The sequence below is a fragment of the Girardinichthys multiradiatus genome, chromosome 13, assembly GCF_021462225.1.
Source record: "Girardinichthys multiradiatus isolate DD_20200921_A chromosome 13, DD_fGirMul_XY1, whole genome shotgun sequence".
In the NCBI taxonomy this organism is placed as follows: domain Eukaryota; kingdom Metazoa; phylum Chordata; class Actinopteri; order Cyprinodontiformes; family Goodeidae; genus Girardinichthys; species Girardinichthys multiradiatus.
The window spans coordinates 25,146,497-25,166,236 of NC_061806.1; the positions used below are offsets into that span (position 1 = coordinate 25,146,497).

General features: G+C 37.0%; 1 long non-coding RNA gene across 1 annotated transcript; it reads left to right on the forward strand.

Annotated features, from left to right (window-relative positions):
• The first annotated feature begins 61 nt into the window (after positions 1-61).
• Positions 62-13,104, forward strand: LOC124879052. The gene is made up of 3 exons (XR_007040943.1): positions 62-190; positions 7,297-7,416; positions 12,586-13,104. It is a non-coding gene; the product is annotated as an uncharacterized LOC124879052 (long non-coding RNA).
• Positions 13,105-19,740: the final 6,636 nt, after the last annotated feature.

Here is a 19,740-nt window from a genome sequence, read left to right on the forward strand (position 1 = left end):
AACCCAGCGAACCTCTCCTAACAAATTGGAAGTGTTCTTACATCCGCAAATTGGAGGGTGAAGTTGATCTGTTGCTTGAGAGGCACTGTGCCCTCTTGTGGTGGGTCTGTTGCATGCAACCAAAAAGCTTTATTTTTTTGCACATCTGAACTTAAATTGGACATTTCATCCAACTCCAGAGCCCTTCAGGGTAAGCTTAATGGCTTTCCGTTGTTTTATGTTCAATAATTTATCGGGTTGTGGTCCACAAATAGTCACCTACTTTCTGCAACTCAAAGCTTTTATGAAAATTTAATGTCTAACTTTTTCTTCCCCGACGCCCCCCACTATTTTTCCTTCTAACAAAGCACAAAATTATCTTTTTATTTTCTCTAAATCAGTCGTTTTAGAGCATCATAGACATTTTAAAAGCTATTCTGTCAAACATAAAGCTGGTTTCTACCGTCTTGCAGAACCTTTAAATGCGCCTCCAACCATTAAGCTTAAGTGTAGCTAATTTGAGCACCTAATATTTTTGTGACCTTGTTTCAGTATATGTTCTGCCTCATCGCATCCACAACAGCGACTATTTTATCATGTATTATTCAGCAGCACTGCATTGCATTAGAGACAAACCAGTCAAGGAAAGTGAAGAGCAGATTTATTCTTAAAATCAAGACAGGAATGGTATTCAGCCAGGCTTGTTGTCAATTTAAAGTGGAGGCAGCATGCCTCTCCAGTATATTTGCACTATTTCCACAGTTGCATTCCTCGTGTAGTTGGAGTAATTTGAATTTATTAAGAGGATTGTCAGAAGAAAAAAAAAATCAATTATGATTTTACATTATAGACCAACACAAACTAGTGCAAAACTGTGAAATGCAAGGAAAAGTGCACATTTTTTCCCCACAAATACTTCAATACCGATTACACCCACCTTTCACTGTACTTAGCTGCAGTTCTTTTGCATAATGTCTCTCCCAGCTTTGCACACATATAAACTTAAATTCTCTGCCTAGTGACATGACTAGAATAATGTTTTTACTTGAATTTGTTTAGATGCTTTGACATTTTTTATTTATTTTTTGTGTATATAGGTTTTCAGGGATAGCTCATCATGACATGTTAATGACTTGAAATTTACACCATAGGATATGGATTGATTTGGGACTTGTTAGCCTTGACTTGTGACTCGAGACTTGACTATAAAGACTTGAGACTTACAGGGGTTGGACAATGAAACTGAAACACCTGGTTTTAGACCACAATAATTTATAAGTATGGAGTAGGGCCTCCTTTTGCGGCCAATACAGCGTCCATCACTGATCCACCCCCATGCTTCACTCTGGGCATGCAACAGTCTGGGTGGTACCTTCTTTGGGGCTTCTCCACACCGTAACTCTCCCGGATGTGGGGAAAACAGTAAAGGTGGACTCATCAGAGAACAATACATGTTTCACATTGTCCACAGTCCAAGATTTGCGCTCCTTGCACCATTGAAACCGACGTTTGGCATTGGCATGAGTGACCAAAGGTCTGGCTATAGCAGCCCGGCCGTGTATATTGACTCTGTGGAGCTCCCGACGGACAGTTCTGGTGGAAACAGGAGAGTTGAGGTGCACATTTAATTCTGACGTGATTTAGCAGCCGTGGTTTTATGTTTTTTGGATACAATCCGGGTTAGCACCCAAACATCCCTTTCAGACAGCTTCCTCTTGCATCCACAGTTAATCCTGTTGGATGTGGTTCGTCCTTCTTGGTGGTATGCTGACATTACCCTGGATACCGTGGCTCTTGATACATCACAAAGACTTGCTGTCTTGGTCACAGATGCGCCAGCAAGACGTGCACCAACAATTTGTCTTCTTTTAAACTCTGGTATGTCATCCCATAATGTCGTGTGCATTTCAATATTTTGAGCAACACTGTGCTCTTACCCTGCTAATTGAACCTTCACACTCTGCTCTTACTGGTGCAATGTGCAATCAATGAAGACTGGCTACCAGGCTGGTCCAATTTAGCCATGAAACCTCCCACACTAAAATGACAGGTGTTTCAGTTTCATTGTCCAACCCCTGTACATGTGACTTGGGAAGTAATGACTCGGTCCCACCTCTGCCAACTTCCCAGTTCAATTCAATTCAAAGATACTTTATTGATCCCCGAGGGAAATTAGAATTCCAGTACAACCCATTCAAACATACATCATGACACAAGATGATGCAAATCTTACCAGTAGTATGATGATTCCAGCACTATATTTGAGTGTTTTCAGAGTAATGCAGATATAGTTTTGTGCCACATACAGTGTTTTGCACTAAGGATAAAAGTCTGACAAAATCACTTTCTTCCACGTTTCTGGTAAACTGCAAGCAGTAAGTCTCATGGCTTATTAATATGACGTTCTTGCTGCCGTTCTTCCATATCACCAGATTTGTGAAGTATGCAACTAAAAATGGTTTTGTTTGGATTTTAACTTGGATTACACAATTTTCTACTATTATATAAATATGTATTTTGTTTATGTTTTTTGTTTTTTTTTGTTTATATCTGAACATTGCTTTCCAGACGCCTGCACCAAAAGGAGTACTAAATCATTAGTCATTCATTTCTTTAGCTAATAAAGGAAAGCAATTGAGAGATCTGTAAGTAAACTTGATTAATCTGTAAGTAAACTTCTACTGGTCAATATTTCAGTGTAGCCTAAGCAAATAATTTTTTAAGTTTTCATATGTATGACTCCACTTAGTTTAACCTTAAATGTTTGGTATTGTATCTAATGTCTAATCAAAGTAGAAAACTAGGTTTTATATGGGTTGGGACACACAAATTGGCTGATGATTTTAGGTTTTTGCGTGTAAAACCGCCATGGTCCTACCTGGATGGTCTATGGACTTTCTGACTTTAAAAGGTGGTATAAACTTGCTAGTTTTCAACAGTTTGAAATCAATAACATAAAGCTGGAATTTTACAAGAATAGGTTTAGGATGAACTTTCTGGATACTAGTACCTGTCCTTGTGTTTGAAGAGTAAGGTAGTCCAGTTCCTTAAACGTCTGCAAAATCCTTCTCAAAAAGAAACTAAACAGCTGTTGCATATAGTCAGTACAGCCTGCTGTCGTTTTGCCCATGATGACGTAAGTGTGTGGTGACTGCCAGTAGAGTGATGTCTGAGCTGGAACCACAGCCATAAATAGCAAGGAAGGAAACAGAGTCAGTGACCCAACATCCACCATTGACCTGGGTCTGTCCTCCACTGGCAGAACGCACACAGACTCACATGTGCATTGTTTTACAGCTACATTACAGAAAAGACTGTAATGATTTAATGTAAATATATATATGATTTTACAAAAGAAGAAAATGTTGAATTAGTGCAAATATTCAAAGTACCTGGCAACTCTGTGTTCATCAGAGAGACAGCCTGGGTGAAGGTGTTGACTCTGTGGCAGCTTGTTTGTGAAAATAGCACTCTGTAGCACTAAACTGATGGTGAAAGTCTAAACAGTGCACGTCCAGGATATGTGGGGTTTGCAGAGATGCTAGCTGCATTTATATTGATGGTAGATCTGTGCAAATCATGGATGGACAGAAGATCAGCCCTGATGATCCTCTCTATAGACATGCTGATATGGTTGTACATACTTGGAATTCATCTTTTCTTGTCACTTTTTCTGAATATACATTACTCACAAAAAGTTACAGATATTCTGCTCTCACGTGAAATTTCAGGACAAACCTAAAATACTCTATAACCTTAACAAGTGAACTTAATGTGACCTTTTTTACATTTTTGGTTGCACATGTCCAGCTGTTTATTGTTTCAGTACTTTTTGCACAACTTCCTGTTCTCTAATAGGAAGTTTAACGACAAAATTCAGACGGGGTCCATGAATCAACCAATACATTTCCTGGTTCAAACAGAATTTGAATTTAAACAGTCCTCCTCATCATGCTGATTACATTTTGATATCATGAGACCAAGATGGCATCTAACAATTGATCAACACTACCTCACCACTGAGCTTAAAGTGTCAGTGTCATTAGCAGGCTGCAACAAAGATAGAGAGGGGCTGGAAGAGTCACAGAAAGACATTGAAGTGGACATCCTTTGGCAACATTCCACACTGATGACCACTTCATTGGCAAAAGTGCCATGTGGAACCAGATGATGAATGCAGTTCAACTGCAGGCACATTTAAGGGAGGTGAGAGGCACCCAAGTGTCACGTCAGAACAGTCGAAGCTGTTTACAATGGGGTTGTCTGCATGCCAGGGTACCTGCAAGGGTACCTGACCACTCCGCCAGGCACAGACATCATCATCTTGCATGAGCCAGGGAGCAATTACTCTGGAAGAGAGACCAGTGGGCCTCAGTGATGTTCGCTGATGAAAGCCAATTCATGTTAAGCAGAAAAGATGGCCGCCAACTATGATGGAGATGTCAAGGAGAGCACAATGCATCAGTTACTGTCGTTTCCAGATGACCCATAAGTGGTGGTTGTGGAGGTCTAGTCAATACCTAACTGCCCTACACTTTGTGAATGGTACAGTAACAAGCGCATACTACCTGAACAGCAGTCATTGTGGTCCTGCATGAACAACACCGTCCTAATTAAATCTTCATGGATAACAATGCTCCAGCTAATCGAGGTTGCCTCATTAAGGAACTGCTGTTGGAGACTGGGGTACCTCAAATGGAGTGGAATTTCTCTAGATCTCAATCCCATAGAAAACCTGTAGGTTCACCTGAGTGGCCATCTAGAGGCTCGTAACTCTGTACCCTAGAAGTTCGGTGACCTAAGGGCTGCCCTTCAAGAAGAGTCGGATGTTATACCTCATCAGACAACAAGTAGACTTGTGAACAGCTTGAAACGTCGTTGTCAAGCTGTAATTGATGATCAAGGGCAGATGACCCGTTATTGAGACACTTAAATTTTCTCTTGTGGTAAACCCACCACTGTTGTTGGCTTTTGTTTTATTAAATTGAGATGAGGAAATCACCATTGCATGCTTCTACCTTCATGATTTAATATCACTGTAGCGTGAACCTTTAACATTTTCCATAAATTTCTCAGGAAAACCAAATATCCTTAACTTTTTGTGAGTAGTGTAAGCGAAATCAGCAGCATTACTTAAAGGTGCATTCTAAATTAAAAATAAATCAAAAATTAAAATAAATAATTATTATAATATATACATTTAGAAATTAGAGTTCTGCAAAGTGTTGGTGGATAGCAGCAAGATGAATTTTATGGTAAAAGTTTTTTTAGGTTTCAATATTTAATTTATTCGTCATTGTGTAAATAAAGAAATCTATCAGACTAACATACTGAAAGGCAAAATATAGTAATACTGCCTACTTGTTAAATCAACTTTTATGGTACATTATGTTCCATTAAAAAAAATAAAAAATTTGTTTGCACTATTTAAAAACACTGTATTTCCTCTGCAATGTAGGACTATGCCGTTTATAAACAATTTTTTTTTAAACTTACCAATAGATTTCAAGCATGAGATGTATTAAGTCTGTTACATGTGGCTTGTGAATAGTTAGGTCTGGTTAGGTGTATGTTAAGTTAGGAATCAGACCTTGAAATCTTTTGTTATTGCACAAAATTGAAGAAAAAATATCTGCTCATTTTTTTTTTCTTCTAACAAACTGGCATCGTTTGTTGTATGTTAAATGGTCTTGAATTATTTTAAGAAAACTAAAATTCCCAATACATTCAGCACACTGTTGAGTTTTGTTTTGATGAGAAATAATGAACTCCACATTGTTGTTCATGGGCAAAACAATTAGAACTCTAGGTTTACAACAGCCACTTTGCCATTTTGTACTTTTGCAGATTTGGTCGTTTAGTACACAGCTTTTTGGGGTACAGAAAGAAGTTGTCTGCCGCCGTAAGCTCTCTAAGCTATTCATACCCGTTAGGAGATGTTTTGTACACATTGACATCCAATGATCTAAAGTAATTTTCTATAATCTTCCCATTCAACTGTGAGAACATTTGATTTTGTGACTCCAGCAAACATTTTCTCCCAGCATTGGATCCTCTAACATTTCATATGACAGCTGGCCTAAACAATGAAAATATTTTGCAATATAAAAGTTTTTAGAAAATTATACATATATAAATATTGATGAAACAAGAGGAAGTGATTTCCACCATCTTCACATGATTGCTCAGGATGAGAATGCAGCAAAGTAAATGTCTTAAATGAAATTGGTGGACTTCCTTTGATAACTTTCTACCAAGTGGCATTATATGGTTAACTGATCTTGACTGAATTGTATCATGATTACAAAAACATATAATTAAATTCAGTTCAGTTTGTATGGCACCAATTTAAAACAAATGTCATACAAAGTCAAATGCATGATTCCAAATTGACCCTAGTTACCAAACAATGCAGTGAAGTTCAGTTTGTTATTCAAATTGATTAAAAGCAGAATGCATCAAGTCATTGACTTGCAGCATTCACTTATCCTGATGAGCATGTAGTGACAGTGGACAGTGGTTTGCATTGTGTCCTTTACTTTGCAGCAGTCTCTCATACTGAGTATTCATGTAGTGACAGTGGAAAGAAAAACTCCGCCTTAACCGGAAGAAACCTCCAACGGAACCACGCTCATTGTGCGCAGCCATCTGCCATGACTGGGTATTTGGGAAGACCGAGTATACACACAAAAATACAGAGAAGCACTGATCCAGGAGTATTTTATATGTTAAAAAAAAATAAAAAGTTAAAGGCCAAAGTAGCTCCTTTAGTGGCTTCATCAAGGAGAGAAACACAGCTAACATATGCAGTTAGTTGCAGCAAAAGCTCAGTCCATAGCTATGTCTAGGAGTGAGACAGGGTTCAACACGGATAGATGGGGCTCAGTATATCATCTATAACTATATAACTGTATGTAAACTTGTATACCTGATTGTATCTATATGAATTTGGCATTGAATACTCCTACTTTAACACCATAGTTGCAAAAACAAAGTGGGTGCCTTTTAACAGTTTTTCCTATTTTTAAATTGGACTATTTGATTTTTTTGGCTGCAGTCAAATTCTGGATGCAGCTTTAACAGTTCTACATAGCTGTCCAAAACATCTGCACGCAAGCAATATAGCATAAGACTGAAAATTGTCTGCTGCAATGTAGTTTTTTAAACCTTTACATTTAGTATAGATTTATTAAGTCCTGCTGCTTGAATCTCATAAAAAATGCAACTGTTAGACAAGTAGAGAATACCTTAAAACACTGTGTATAAATACACATTAGTATTATAGTAACTAAAACTTACTCATCTTTGAACATCTAGGTCAGTTTTGAGTCTGCTGTGTTTTCCATCTGGGTCTCTGCACAAACACAGACCCTTTTGCAGACTTCGGCTCTGCAGCTTGGTATGACATCATACAATGTGGCATCACTTCCCTGCAGGGTAAGTCATTGCTCACTCAACTGGAGTGCAAACACAGAGCCATGCAGCGATTTCTGTGTGTGCAAATGTTTGTTTGTGTGTATGAGTGTGTGTATACACGCATGCATATGTGTGTGTGCATGGCATCACAGTGTCATCGCTGCCCAACTCCACAGCAAAAGGATGTTTTGAGAAGCAGAGACTAGAACAGGAAGTCCCATGGTAGCGTAAGTGCTCTGGCTGTTGTTGTGATCGTCTTGATTGTATGTTCTTTTTTTTTTGTCATCTGGCTTATACCAAGGGAAGAACAGTACTAGGCAGCTGATGAGTGAAACTGATCATTAAAGTATGCAGAGAGGCCAAAGGATGAGCTGTTCCTCTGAATCAGAAGAGAACTGATAACCATGGTCCAAGGATTCATCGGATGAAGATTCATTACTAGCATCAGATGTTTATTCAGAGTATGTTATGAAGAGGAGTCAAAGGTTCAGCAGCTCTTTCAGCTTTGAGGAGGACCAGCAGCCAAATTCGAAGGATGAGGAAAGGGAAGGAGAGGCATTGCCACCAAACTACCCTGGAGGATCCAAAGAGGTGGTCGAGTCAAAACCAGCAACAGATTTTAAGCAAATGGCGGATAGTGTTGTCATCTGTGATTCCAATCAGCCAACATTTGATGTATTCAGACCTCAACAGTTATGCCTTGCTATGACAAGATGCCTTTCTCTTCAATGGATGTCCATCAGCAGACAAAGCATCTGTAAATCAGCCTACCAAGGGGATCTGAACCAATACAAAGACACGCAGTCATCGGTCAGCTCCGACTCGACCAATGAGAGCTCCTCGACTTCTTCAGCCTCAGATGACAAAGATGCACATTTGTCAAAACCTGACGACATCAGCAACCAAGAGGGGGAAATTGGTCCTCCCCTTCGACGAGGAATTTCCCAATCCTGCCCCAGATTACCGAGAACTAGACAAGCAACAGACCTGGGGCTGGCTTCAGTAATCTTGGAGAAAGAAATGTTTCTACGGATTGAGCTGGTAGACTCAGGCAATGAAAGAGGCAATTTACAGTACAGAGCAGAATGGACATTGTCAGAGAAAACTAAGGACGTGGCAAAAGGTGTCTGGCTGTCTCAAAGGCAAAAAGTAACAAACTGACCTGTTAAATTGAAGGTTTGGGTTGCCTTAGAAGCGATAGACTTCATGCCATGTACTCTTCAAGTTAGATTGCAAGCTCAGGTATAGTATTTTACCACACATAGTAGGATCGTCCATAAGAAATGACCCAGATTTTGCTGCAGAGTTAGATCTCCAGTTAGAGGAAGATGGGTCTAGCATGGTGTTTGTCAGTTTTTATTACTGCCACAGATTTCCAAGACCTACACAAAATCCAGACCTTGGCCTGGCATCAGTGATCTCAGGGAAGGATTGAGCTATCAGATTCAGGCTAAGAAGGCAGTGATTTATGCTACTGGGAATGTTTTGATTGCACTTTAAAAAGTGAAAGATTTTTCACCATGTTCCCTCTAAGTGAGATTGCAAGCTCATTCATGATTATGTTATCTTAGATGGTGTAATTGCTGATTAGAAATACCATAGCTTTCTCTAAATTAGGAGTGATTGGTTTTGCATAGTCTCAATTAGAAATATTATTTTGTTGACACAGCAAAGCAAATGTTGAGGGTATTTATTTCTACTGTTATGCTTTTCTCACAAAACATTTCACCCTTAGGTGGTCTCATGGGAGAGGCGAGGTTAATATGATTTTGTCAATTTAATTTTGGTGGTTTTCCATAGATTTTGGATTTTATAATTTTCTGTTTTGATGTCTTCATCGGTTTATGTCTCAGCTGTGTAAAAACATAAAATATATTGTCTCAACATGTCTTAAACAAACTCATGCTACAGGTTTGCAATACTGTCTCAGGTCACTGAAGTCCATCCAATTGGTATTTCAAACTTTTGAGGAAACTGAAGGCATTTGTTTTTTTTTTTATCTTCACATTTTAAAACAATAAGCAATTTTCTTCTGCTTTTGCAATTCAGCACGTTACAGTAAGTACACAAAAGTCTTTAGTCATGCAAATGCAAAACTTAACCATCTTTTATATAATATGTACTTTTGAAAAATGTAAAAAATAAAATATTTAGAACATTTTTATAATGTAATTTTTTGTTTACAGTTATTGTAAAAACATAAAGGATCTGCTGTTGACATGTTCTAAAAGTTTTAAAATCTAACTTAAATTTACAAAAACACACAGCAGATGTTTCAGCCAAGTGTTGCTAATCAGATGGACTTAAATAATTAATAATTTACATTTACAAGTGTTTTGGCAGTATGGGGTATACAAGTGTGTGTTAAAACCCTGCCAAGCTGGAAAGACATAAACAATGACCTTAGAGGAGTGTTTCACAATCCTGGTCCACAGGGCCCTCTACCCTGCATATTTTAGGTGTTTTCTTGCTGCTGCACACCTTAAATGGTAAATAACAGGTTTCTGCAGTGATTGATGTTACGCTGAGGAGGTAATGCAATAATTTATATCAGGTATCTGGAATACACACACATCTAAAAGATAAGCAACTGTTGGCCCTGCCCTGAGGACCAGGGTTGAGAAACAGTTTCTTAGAACACCAATTGTTTCCACCCATAAATGTAAGGAGGGATATATATTTCCAAACAGTTTGAAGTCTATTATTCCACATGAAGAAGAGTATTCTCAAGTTAAATACATTTAAGACTGATGTCAGACTTCTGGGCAACAGAAAATTCTGACAATGTGCCCCAAAATCAGATTATACAGAGCTTAGATAAATTGCAAAAAACCCAATAGCTATGATTATTACTCCACAGTCCTCAGTTAGCAGGTTAAATGTTAAAGTTCATAGCAGGATACATAGAGATGAGCTCATGTTCTTGATCTCCACAGCATTTGTTGATGTTTAGATCCTCACTGAATCTTTGTCTGATCAAACATCTGTATAAGAATTGGAAACGCTCCACAGAGAAGTTTTAGGTGGAGAGATGCGACGGCTAACATTAACATTGAATTTAAAAGACATATGCACATCCCCTCAGATAACAGAACAAACCATGATCGGGAAAAAAATATTAAACTGGAGAAAAAGTGCTGCTCCTCCAAACACTCACAAAAAAATAGAAAAAAACATTGAAATACAGCAAAGAAAAACGCCAAATAACCCCTCAAACTGTGGGGTTCTTAATACATTCTTAATATATTGGAGGTATAAATAATTTAAAATTCGCTACCAAGATATTTTATCATTTATGTTATGGTGTTAAATCATTGTGGAAATATATCTGTTGACTTTAGGATGTTTTAATAAAGCATACATTGAAGATTGCATTATGCTAAAATAATCAGTTGATTCTGTAATAATTGATAACTGGGTAAATGGGGAAAGGTTAAAGGACCTTGATGAATAATAAAACAGTTTTTTTTATTCATTGGATTTAATATTGTTTTTACAGTTCAACAGTTAACACTGGTGATTTATGGGTATTAAGTTGTGGTATATCTAAATTTTTCAAATGTAAATTTCCCTTTTTTTAGGGCTTGATTGTGTATATTATCGGCAATCACTCTCATCTTAAAATAACCAGATAAAAACAGCAAGAAAACATTTTTCCCCTTAAGTTTCCAAATGTATCCATCAGTGAGCTGACCTGTTTTGGAAAGTGGAAAGTCTAAACATTTTTGCCCTGGCTTTCTGGTATTCTATTAACTGCAATTTCTATGCACAAATGATGTTTCTAGCTACTCCAGAAAGTCATTATCTTTCTCTGCAAGTAGTTTTTTTTTTTATGAACAACAGTTTATTTTCATTAAAACAGTAAGTTTACATTTGTCTGTTGTGCTGGAAACAAGCTACACAAATGTGTGATACATCATTTTTAATGTTCAAGTCAGTTTCTTTGGATTTCATTTGGCTTTATCTGTGACACATATTTTTTACGTTATGTATAAAACATTTCTGATAAAATTTAAAAATCATAATTTTTACAGCATTTGTTGTCATTTGCCTGTGGGTTTGCATGTCTTTGACTGGGACTGCTAGAAAGGACTGACTTGCTCTTTGGCAGTGTGCAATCAAGATTTTGAGCAATAGTGAGGGATACAATTCAAGTCATCAGTTATAGAAAAAAAGACAAAGAGTAGACCACTTGGTTCCTCCTTTACGGTTATTTTACAAATAAATGAATGCCTCAGCTGGAAGAATAGGGACCCCAAAGATGGCTGTGTAACATGTTGATGTACTGAAAATCCTAGCCGAGGACAAAAATTGCAGTCGCCAAAGGACAAATGTGACTTCATGGATTTTTTACGCCTTATGAGGCCAGCCAGTGCTTACTGAAGCTCCTCGGTCTTTTAGTTTATACTGTATTAAAATGACAGTTTTCCAGAAATGCTACTAAGTTCTACCCCTCCAAAGCTAAATTACTGTAACATGATTACTGCAGATTATCAAAACCAACATTGAGATCTTGAAACTCAAGTAATTTCAAGTATGTGAGCAACTGATCCAATCTCTACCATGGCCGCAGGTTTAAAAAATTCAGCACCTTGCCATGCAGACTGCTTCTACAAACAAACATTTGTAAAATAATGGTCACTTTCAGGAGCTCAGTGAATCCCAGCATGGTGCAGTGATAGGATAATACCTGTGAAATAAGTTCAGCATATGAGATTTTATTGCTACTAAATATTCCACAGTTAACTTTTAGTGATACTTTAGCAAAGGAGAAGCATTTTGGAACAGCAGCATCTCAACCATCAAATGATAGGTCATGTAAATTCACAGAGCACAGGGGGTGGAAGTGCATAGTGTACAGGGGTCGCCAGCTTTCTGCAAATAGAGGCTACAGACCTCCAAACTTACTTTGGCCATAGGGTTAGTTTAAGAAAAGTGACAGGAGAGCTTCAAATGATGGGAATTATATTCCTAAGTGCAATGCAAAGTGTCTGATGCAGTGATGAAAAGCCCTAAGACTCCAGCAGCAGACACTTTTACTTTGGAGTGATGAATCACGCCTCTCTGGCATTCTAATGAACGAGTCTAGGTGTGGTGCTTGCCTGACTATGTCCAGTGTAAGGTTTGGTGCTTAGGGATTACTACATTTAGAGGCCAATAAATTGGACATGCACCATAATACTTTTTCAGCCAGAACACTGAAGATGGAATGTAGGTCGGTGGGTCTCTGAGAAGGATAATGACACAAAACACACCTCCAAGACCACAAAGGGATGGCTAAAACAGAAGCACATTAAGGTCGTGAAGTGGCCGGGCCAATGTCCTGTCCTCAGTCTTACAAATCCGCAGAGGAAGATGAACTTTTGAGCTGTCAAGTGGGAGTAAACAAACCTAAAGGTTCTATGCAGAGGAATGGACCAAAATCCCTCAGAGATCTCTGCAAACCTCTCTCATTGTTGTGCTCACCAACAAAGGTTTTTCCTCTAACTTCTAATTGATGTTTTGATGGGGCATGACTTGCCAATCATTGTTTAACTTTTCGGTAATGTATTTATGGATTATAGGTTAATATTCTGTGTCTCTGCATTAAAATTAAACTACCCTAAGAATTAAAGGCTGGTGATTTCTTTGTGAGTAAACTTGGAACATTGGGAGTCAAATACTTATTTCATCCCCAGTTCTTTGAGTTTGTTGAAGTAAAATATTACCAATAGTTGCAAAGAGATGTTTTGGAAAATGAACATTTGACTCCAAATTATACATTTTAGTTGGAACTTGTGTGTTTGTTGGTGGGGGGTTTCTATCTGTAGCAGGTGTCAATGCAGGATAAAGGATAGTATGATGGATTATTCCAGCAGGGCATTCGTATTGACTGCAGCATTATTCTGGTCTGGAAACATAAGCACATGCATGCCCTTTGCAGATGCTGACATCCTTGCCTGTTTGGGATTCTTTGGAGAAGTGTTTGTCCTTGTGGGATTATGGTCTGTGGCATACTGACTCAAGGTGTGCCTGTGGGTTTGTAAGTGAATTCATGAAAAACCAGGGTGACGTTTTGCTGTGGCACAGGCCTGGATGACTGTCTGATGGATCAGCATCACATGATTCCCCAGACTTCCATCCTATACAGATCCTTTATTTTGGTCATGGTAGAAGATGCTGACAGTGGTGCATTTGTCCTGAGTACAGAACATGCATAGTGTAGGTTAGTACTGTGCTGAATATTAATGTGGTTTACTTATCATCTGCACTCTTATAACATTGTCAAAAAAAAAAAAAAAAACTTAAATTTTTTTATCTTGAAACATTTCATCGTGGCCAAAAGCAACATTTTCTATTTGGTGAGACATTATTCTTCTCATCTAATTGTTTCTTCAACGGATAAAACATTTTACTTTAGTGTTGATGCCTTCCATTGCATTCCCTTTTCCAAAGATTAAATTGGATGAAATAATTAAGACACTTAATGTCATTGCTACACTTCAGTCTTCAGAAATTGAACATGTTCTGTTTAAAATTGAACAAAACTTTAGAGCAGTGAGTATTTAATATTCCCTTCAGGTAGCACTGTGCAGTTATGACTGTTTATCTTAATTAAATGTGTTAATTTATTGTCATATCTGCACAATACCAACATTATTCGGCCTCAGTTGATTTTCAGCAGTTTTAGGAAATGGTAGTGCTCACTGAAAGTTATAGCTACAGTTAAAACCAGACATTTGCATGCTCAGTATAGATTTTTCTCTCACTGTCTTGACATTAAAATTAGACTAAACATTTCCTGTTTTAAATCCATTATTACCAAAACAATTTCTGTTTACTAAATTCAAGAATAATGAGACATTTTTATTTAGAATTGTATTTTTTTTACTTTGAATTTAGAATTTGCACGATTACAACTTTTAAACATCCTGGGCAAGTTCAAAGGATGGTGTCATAGATTTCTGACTTTTGAATTTACATTAGATTTAAGTGGAGGCACACTTGTGGATATATTTTAACAAACACCTGAAACACATTGCTTCTTTATGTGATCATGGAAAAATCTAAGGAAATGATGCGAGATATCAGGGAGAGAGCTGGGAACCTCTAATCATCATTGGGAAAAATCTCCAGATGCCTGAAGGTGCCACATTCATCTGTTCAATAAAATACAAGTATAAAAGCCATGGAAATGTTCAGCTATCATACTGTTCAGGAAGGAGATGGATTATGTGTCAGAATATTATTGTGTCCCAGAGAGTATTTGGGGAGAAATGTATGAATCAGACCTTGTAAAATTCTGTCTGGAGCTGGTAAGCAAATGTCATGATCCACAGTATCATACATTCTGTGCCGACATGGGCTGAAAGAGAGGATGAAAACATCTCTTCAAAACATAAATCTCCAGATAAGTTTGCAAATGCTTTCCAGGGCTAAAACCATGATTTATTTTTTTTAGACACGTTTTGTGGTCTAATGAAATGAAGATTGACATGTCTGACCACAATAAGCACTGTTACATTTAGATGAAAAAGGGGTAGAGTTTCAAGGTTGAAAACATCATCCTAACTCTGACGTATGGTGGTGGCAGCATCATGTCGTGCGAGTGCTTTGTGCACTTCAGAAAATAGATGGTGTCATGTGTATAGAACATTATTTATGTCCCAACTGCACAATGACCCTAAACATATCACCAAATTGGCCACAAAGTGGCTTATTGTATGGAGCTAAATTGGGGCCATAAAGTTTGTTGAAATGAAAAAAATTTGAACCTAAAAAATAATTTTGAACCTCCCCCTAAAAAATGTGAAAACTGGAAAAAACAAGTTCAAAACAACTTTTCAGATTCAAGTTTTTTTTTTTTTCAGACTTGCAGAACTTGCGGGGATTTCCTCGTTTGCCCCGTATGCCAGTTTGCCCCTGGCTTTGAGTCACTTCACTAAATGGAGACCAAACACGTTTAAATCAAAAATCCACCAGAAACCGAAACCCGGGTCCAGTCAATGTGAAAACAAGTCCAGGCTTAATTATGCAAGGATATTAGGAAAATACCGGCTCGTTTTGCATCTGGTTTCAGCCGCTTAGTCTGGCGGTTCTTTTGCTTGATGTTGAGAGCATGGGAAATCTCCAACACGGACTTAAAATGCTGTGCAAATCTGTCAAAATCATATTTTCTCCTCTGAGATGCGCGTCGTGTATTCACTTAAGCTGCTTCTATCGGTGAAGCATGTTATCTTTCAAAACCAATCACATATATATAGAGTATTGATGATGTATTACAGATAATTCCAGTTCCCACGGTCCCTGAATGCAACAGCTGGGAATATGCTGTTCAGCCGCTGTGTTGAGCTGTCAGTCATGATTCCGCACCCCTGTGATCTGAGACCCCGCCCCCCATGCCAAAACAGGGCCAAAAGTTTGAAGCCGAAAAAAAAAATCTGCAAGTTAAAAAAAAAAAAACTTGAATCTGAAAAGTAGTTTTGAACTTGTTTTTTTTTTTTTTCAGTTTCACATCTGTTTTTTTTTTCAGTTGCAAAACTTTTTTTTCAGTTTTCAAATTTTTTTGGGGGGAGGTTCAAAATAATATTTCAGGTTCAAATTTTTTTTTTTTTTAACAAACTTTTATTTTTCAGGTTTAAATTTGTTTCTTTTGAACAAACTTATTTTTCAGGTTCAAATTTTTTTCGTTTGAACAAACTTTATGGCCCCAATTTAGCTCCATGTTAATGACATCAAATTTAAAGCTATGCTAACAAACAGAGGAAATTGATGTAAACTTTTGATGCTGATGAAGGTAAAATAAAAAACTGACAATTCTGGCATTTAATTTCTGTAATCCTAACTGGCCTAAAACAGAGAACGTTTAGCATAATTCATTGTCAGTGAGGAAAAACAACTTTATGCAATGTATGTAAACATCTGGATTCAACTGTATATAGCAGCTATACTATTTAGTATCCAAATTCCATAATGTCTTCATAAAAAGCATGAATTTAGAATGTTTGTAGATAAAGTTTAGATACATGCAAATTTGTTCATCTGTGTAAAATACCTTTAGCAAAACCTTTAGATCAACTGTTTATATGTGAAATAATGCTGATGGGAAGGTAAGCACCTTCAACTCAGTTAAGGGTTGTTTGCATCTGCCTGACAAGACTCATTTAGCAAGCCTTAGTTAGCAATGCATTTCAAAGTGTGTTAGTTAAATGGCACAAACTGGTAAAAATCTTGAAATATTGACTAATTGAAGCAACATGATAAAAAATTATTATAACTTTTTTATGATAATATTAAATAGTTTTGTGATATTTGCAATGATTATTAATTTAACAATCTCTAAATGTGTTATCTGGTTGCATAAGAAGAAAGCACATGTTTTAACATTGTGAAACAGAGGATGAATATTTTTAGCCCGTGTTGTGTAATGCCCTGTCTTTTTCAATCAGACCTTCAGGATTAAATGGCTCTGGAGGGCCGAGTGGCAGAACATGTGTATATCTTGATATAGACAGAAGAAATAGACCAGATGGGGCCCAATGTGATAGATTTGATCTGTCGTTAATTGCTGTATCTTTTCAAGGGGAGCCCCTTTTGAAAGCTGGAAAAGCTGATGTGCATTTAGAAAAAATCTTGTTTATATCTCAAAATAGGCAAGGGATTGTTTAACATTGAGGATGAATTTAGCCACATAATGACCTGTAATCGCATGTAATTGTCATTTATATTTTAAAACTCTGTGTCAATATCACATTTTTCTTTATTAGACATCTTACTTAAACCTATTACAAGGACAAAAGATATAAATATATTTATCATGTTTATAGTCATCATACTATATACCTCATTTGAAACATAAATACTATTTGTTAATCAATGCAGTTGTTTGTTTGCATTTCCCTGTTAAAGTCAGGTGAAAAATTATCTTTTATCCTAGTAGTATATTTTCAGACTGAAAAGGTAAAAAATCCCTACCCACAGGTGTTTAGATTCAGTTGTTAAAAGATACACAGATGTTCTATATTGACCTACTGTTACCACTAAATACATCTTGCATTCATTAGTACCGTGCACTTTTTGGTAACAATGCTATTATTATGTATGTTTCTGCAGGTATAGAAACAATCTTCTAGGGTGTTATCTTGTAATCTCTTCATCCTTCTTTCTTTCTCTCCTCAATTTAAATAATCCTAAAGCAGTTTCTAATAAAGTTTCATTTCTAAATATCTAGTAGGGCATTAAAGTGTTAGCTGTAATGCACCACTTGTGAAAGTAAATCTGTTGGGCTTCTTCTTGACAACAATTCTGAGTGCTACTCTGCTGAGCAGGACACCGTAAAAAAAAAAAAAAAATCCCTACCCTTTATTTTGAGTCCATTTATTCAGTTGGCAAAAGGAAATTCCCTGTTAAGAAACAAAACTTTGAACTTTGAAATGGGAAAGACAAAAGAACATTTAACTCTATAAAAGTAGATGCAAATTGATCCTTGTGAGACAGAAAATGACAACAGCCTTAACATAAATGTATGTTGAGGCTTTCAATATATCTCTAGCAGGGGTGCCGGTAAATGTGAAGGGAGATGTACACCCTTAGGAACAGAAAAGGTTTCATTCTGTGAAAAACTAACCAGATTCACTGCTTCAAGCTTTTATTTTGGTAGGATTTTAAATTAGGTGTCAGTAATAGCACAACCTCTTGGGCTGATTGGATCACCTTTACATTCAGAAAAAACCCCATAAAAAACGTATTATAGCTTTACCAATTTATATCACAGTTATTACCAAGGCATATGTACAATTTAATACTGTTTCAACCCGCTTGATTAAAATTCAGTAGCTGAAACAAAATAGTTTTAATCAATATGCAAAAAGATGCACATTTTCAAACATACAGTGCCATAAAAAGTGTTTGACCCTTACAGATTTCTTCAGTTTTTGCTCTTTGCACTGTTAAATCTTTCTGATCTTAAACAGTTTAAGATCTGAAAGATCTGTAATATTGATAAAGATAAAGTAAACAAATAATGTGGTTTCCAACAAATGTGTTCCTTTATTAAGGGAAAAGGACCTAAACCACTCTGGAGCTATGTAAAGAAATAATTTCCCTCTAAACCTAATAACTGTTTGTGCCAATAAGTGAGATAATTTATTATTATTTTGCAGGGTTGTCACCCACATGTATATATACATAGTCCAGTGACACAAATACATGACATGGCCTCTTAACCCACTTATAACCAGTCAACTGTACACCTAATGCTTCTGTATCATCCACTAAAGCTATCCAAACCCTGATCCTAGCCTCTGAACCCCCCAAAATAAACATCCCTTCAAATGCCTAGCCAATGGAATCTGGTCTCCAGGTATACAGAAAATCCTCATAAATTGGTGCTCTCTCAGGTTTTGTTTGATTTTGGTGGTTTCACATGAAACAATGATAATTATATCGTCTTCTGCAGATAATTCTGTCCAAAAATGAGATTGGGAGCATTTTATTAGAGAAGATAAAATAATTTCACAGGAAGTCAGGCTGAACTTTACAGTTCAATGGAAAAACCTTTACTAGAGAAGGTCTATTTTAGCAGTTCTGACCCTTTGTGACAACTTTCATGGAACTTTATAAGGCAGTTAATCTCATGCTGATAATAGGGTAGTTTATCTCTAATAGGAGCCTTGCTTCTGGCCCTTCGTCCTGAGAGTAAATCAGTTTCTAGTTAAGATCTGTGCAAAGCCTACGTCACAAATTAATTATCAGACGTTTCCTGCCTCCTGTCCCTGACGTGCTTCCTATCTCTAATTTCCTCTCGCTACAGCCAGACTAATCATTTTCCTCGATAATTGCATCTCTATCCAACAGAAGACCGGGGAGCCAGGCCTGCTGCATTTTGTTCTAGACCTATTTCCGCATACCCAGGGGGAGTAGGATTTTTGTTCAAACTTTAAAAACACTCACATTTTGGTGTGATAAAACTGCCATGGAAAAAGTCATATTTAAGTTATTCAGCTGTGAATCATCTGGTTTCATGACAATCCCATTGGTCCTCACACTGCACTTTTAGGCCACAAGATCATTCTCTTATGCAACATCTGACATCTTGAGAAAGGAATGGTATCTTAAAGCAACTTAACAATATTAATCTGTCATGAGAATTTGGAATCTAAAACAAAAATCCAGAAAATCACATTGTGTGATTTTTAAGTAATTAATTTGAATTTTATTGCATGACATAAGTATTTGATACATCAGAAAGACAAAACTTAATATTTGGTACAGAAACCTTTGTTTGCAGTTACAGATATCAGATGTTTCCTTTAGTTCTTGAGGAGGTTTGCACACACTGCAGATAAACTGCTTATTATATTTGTA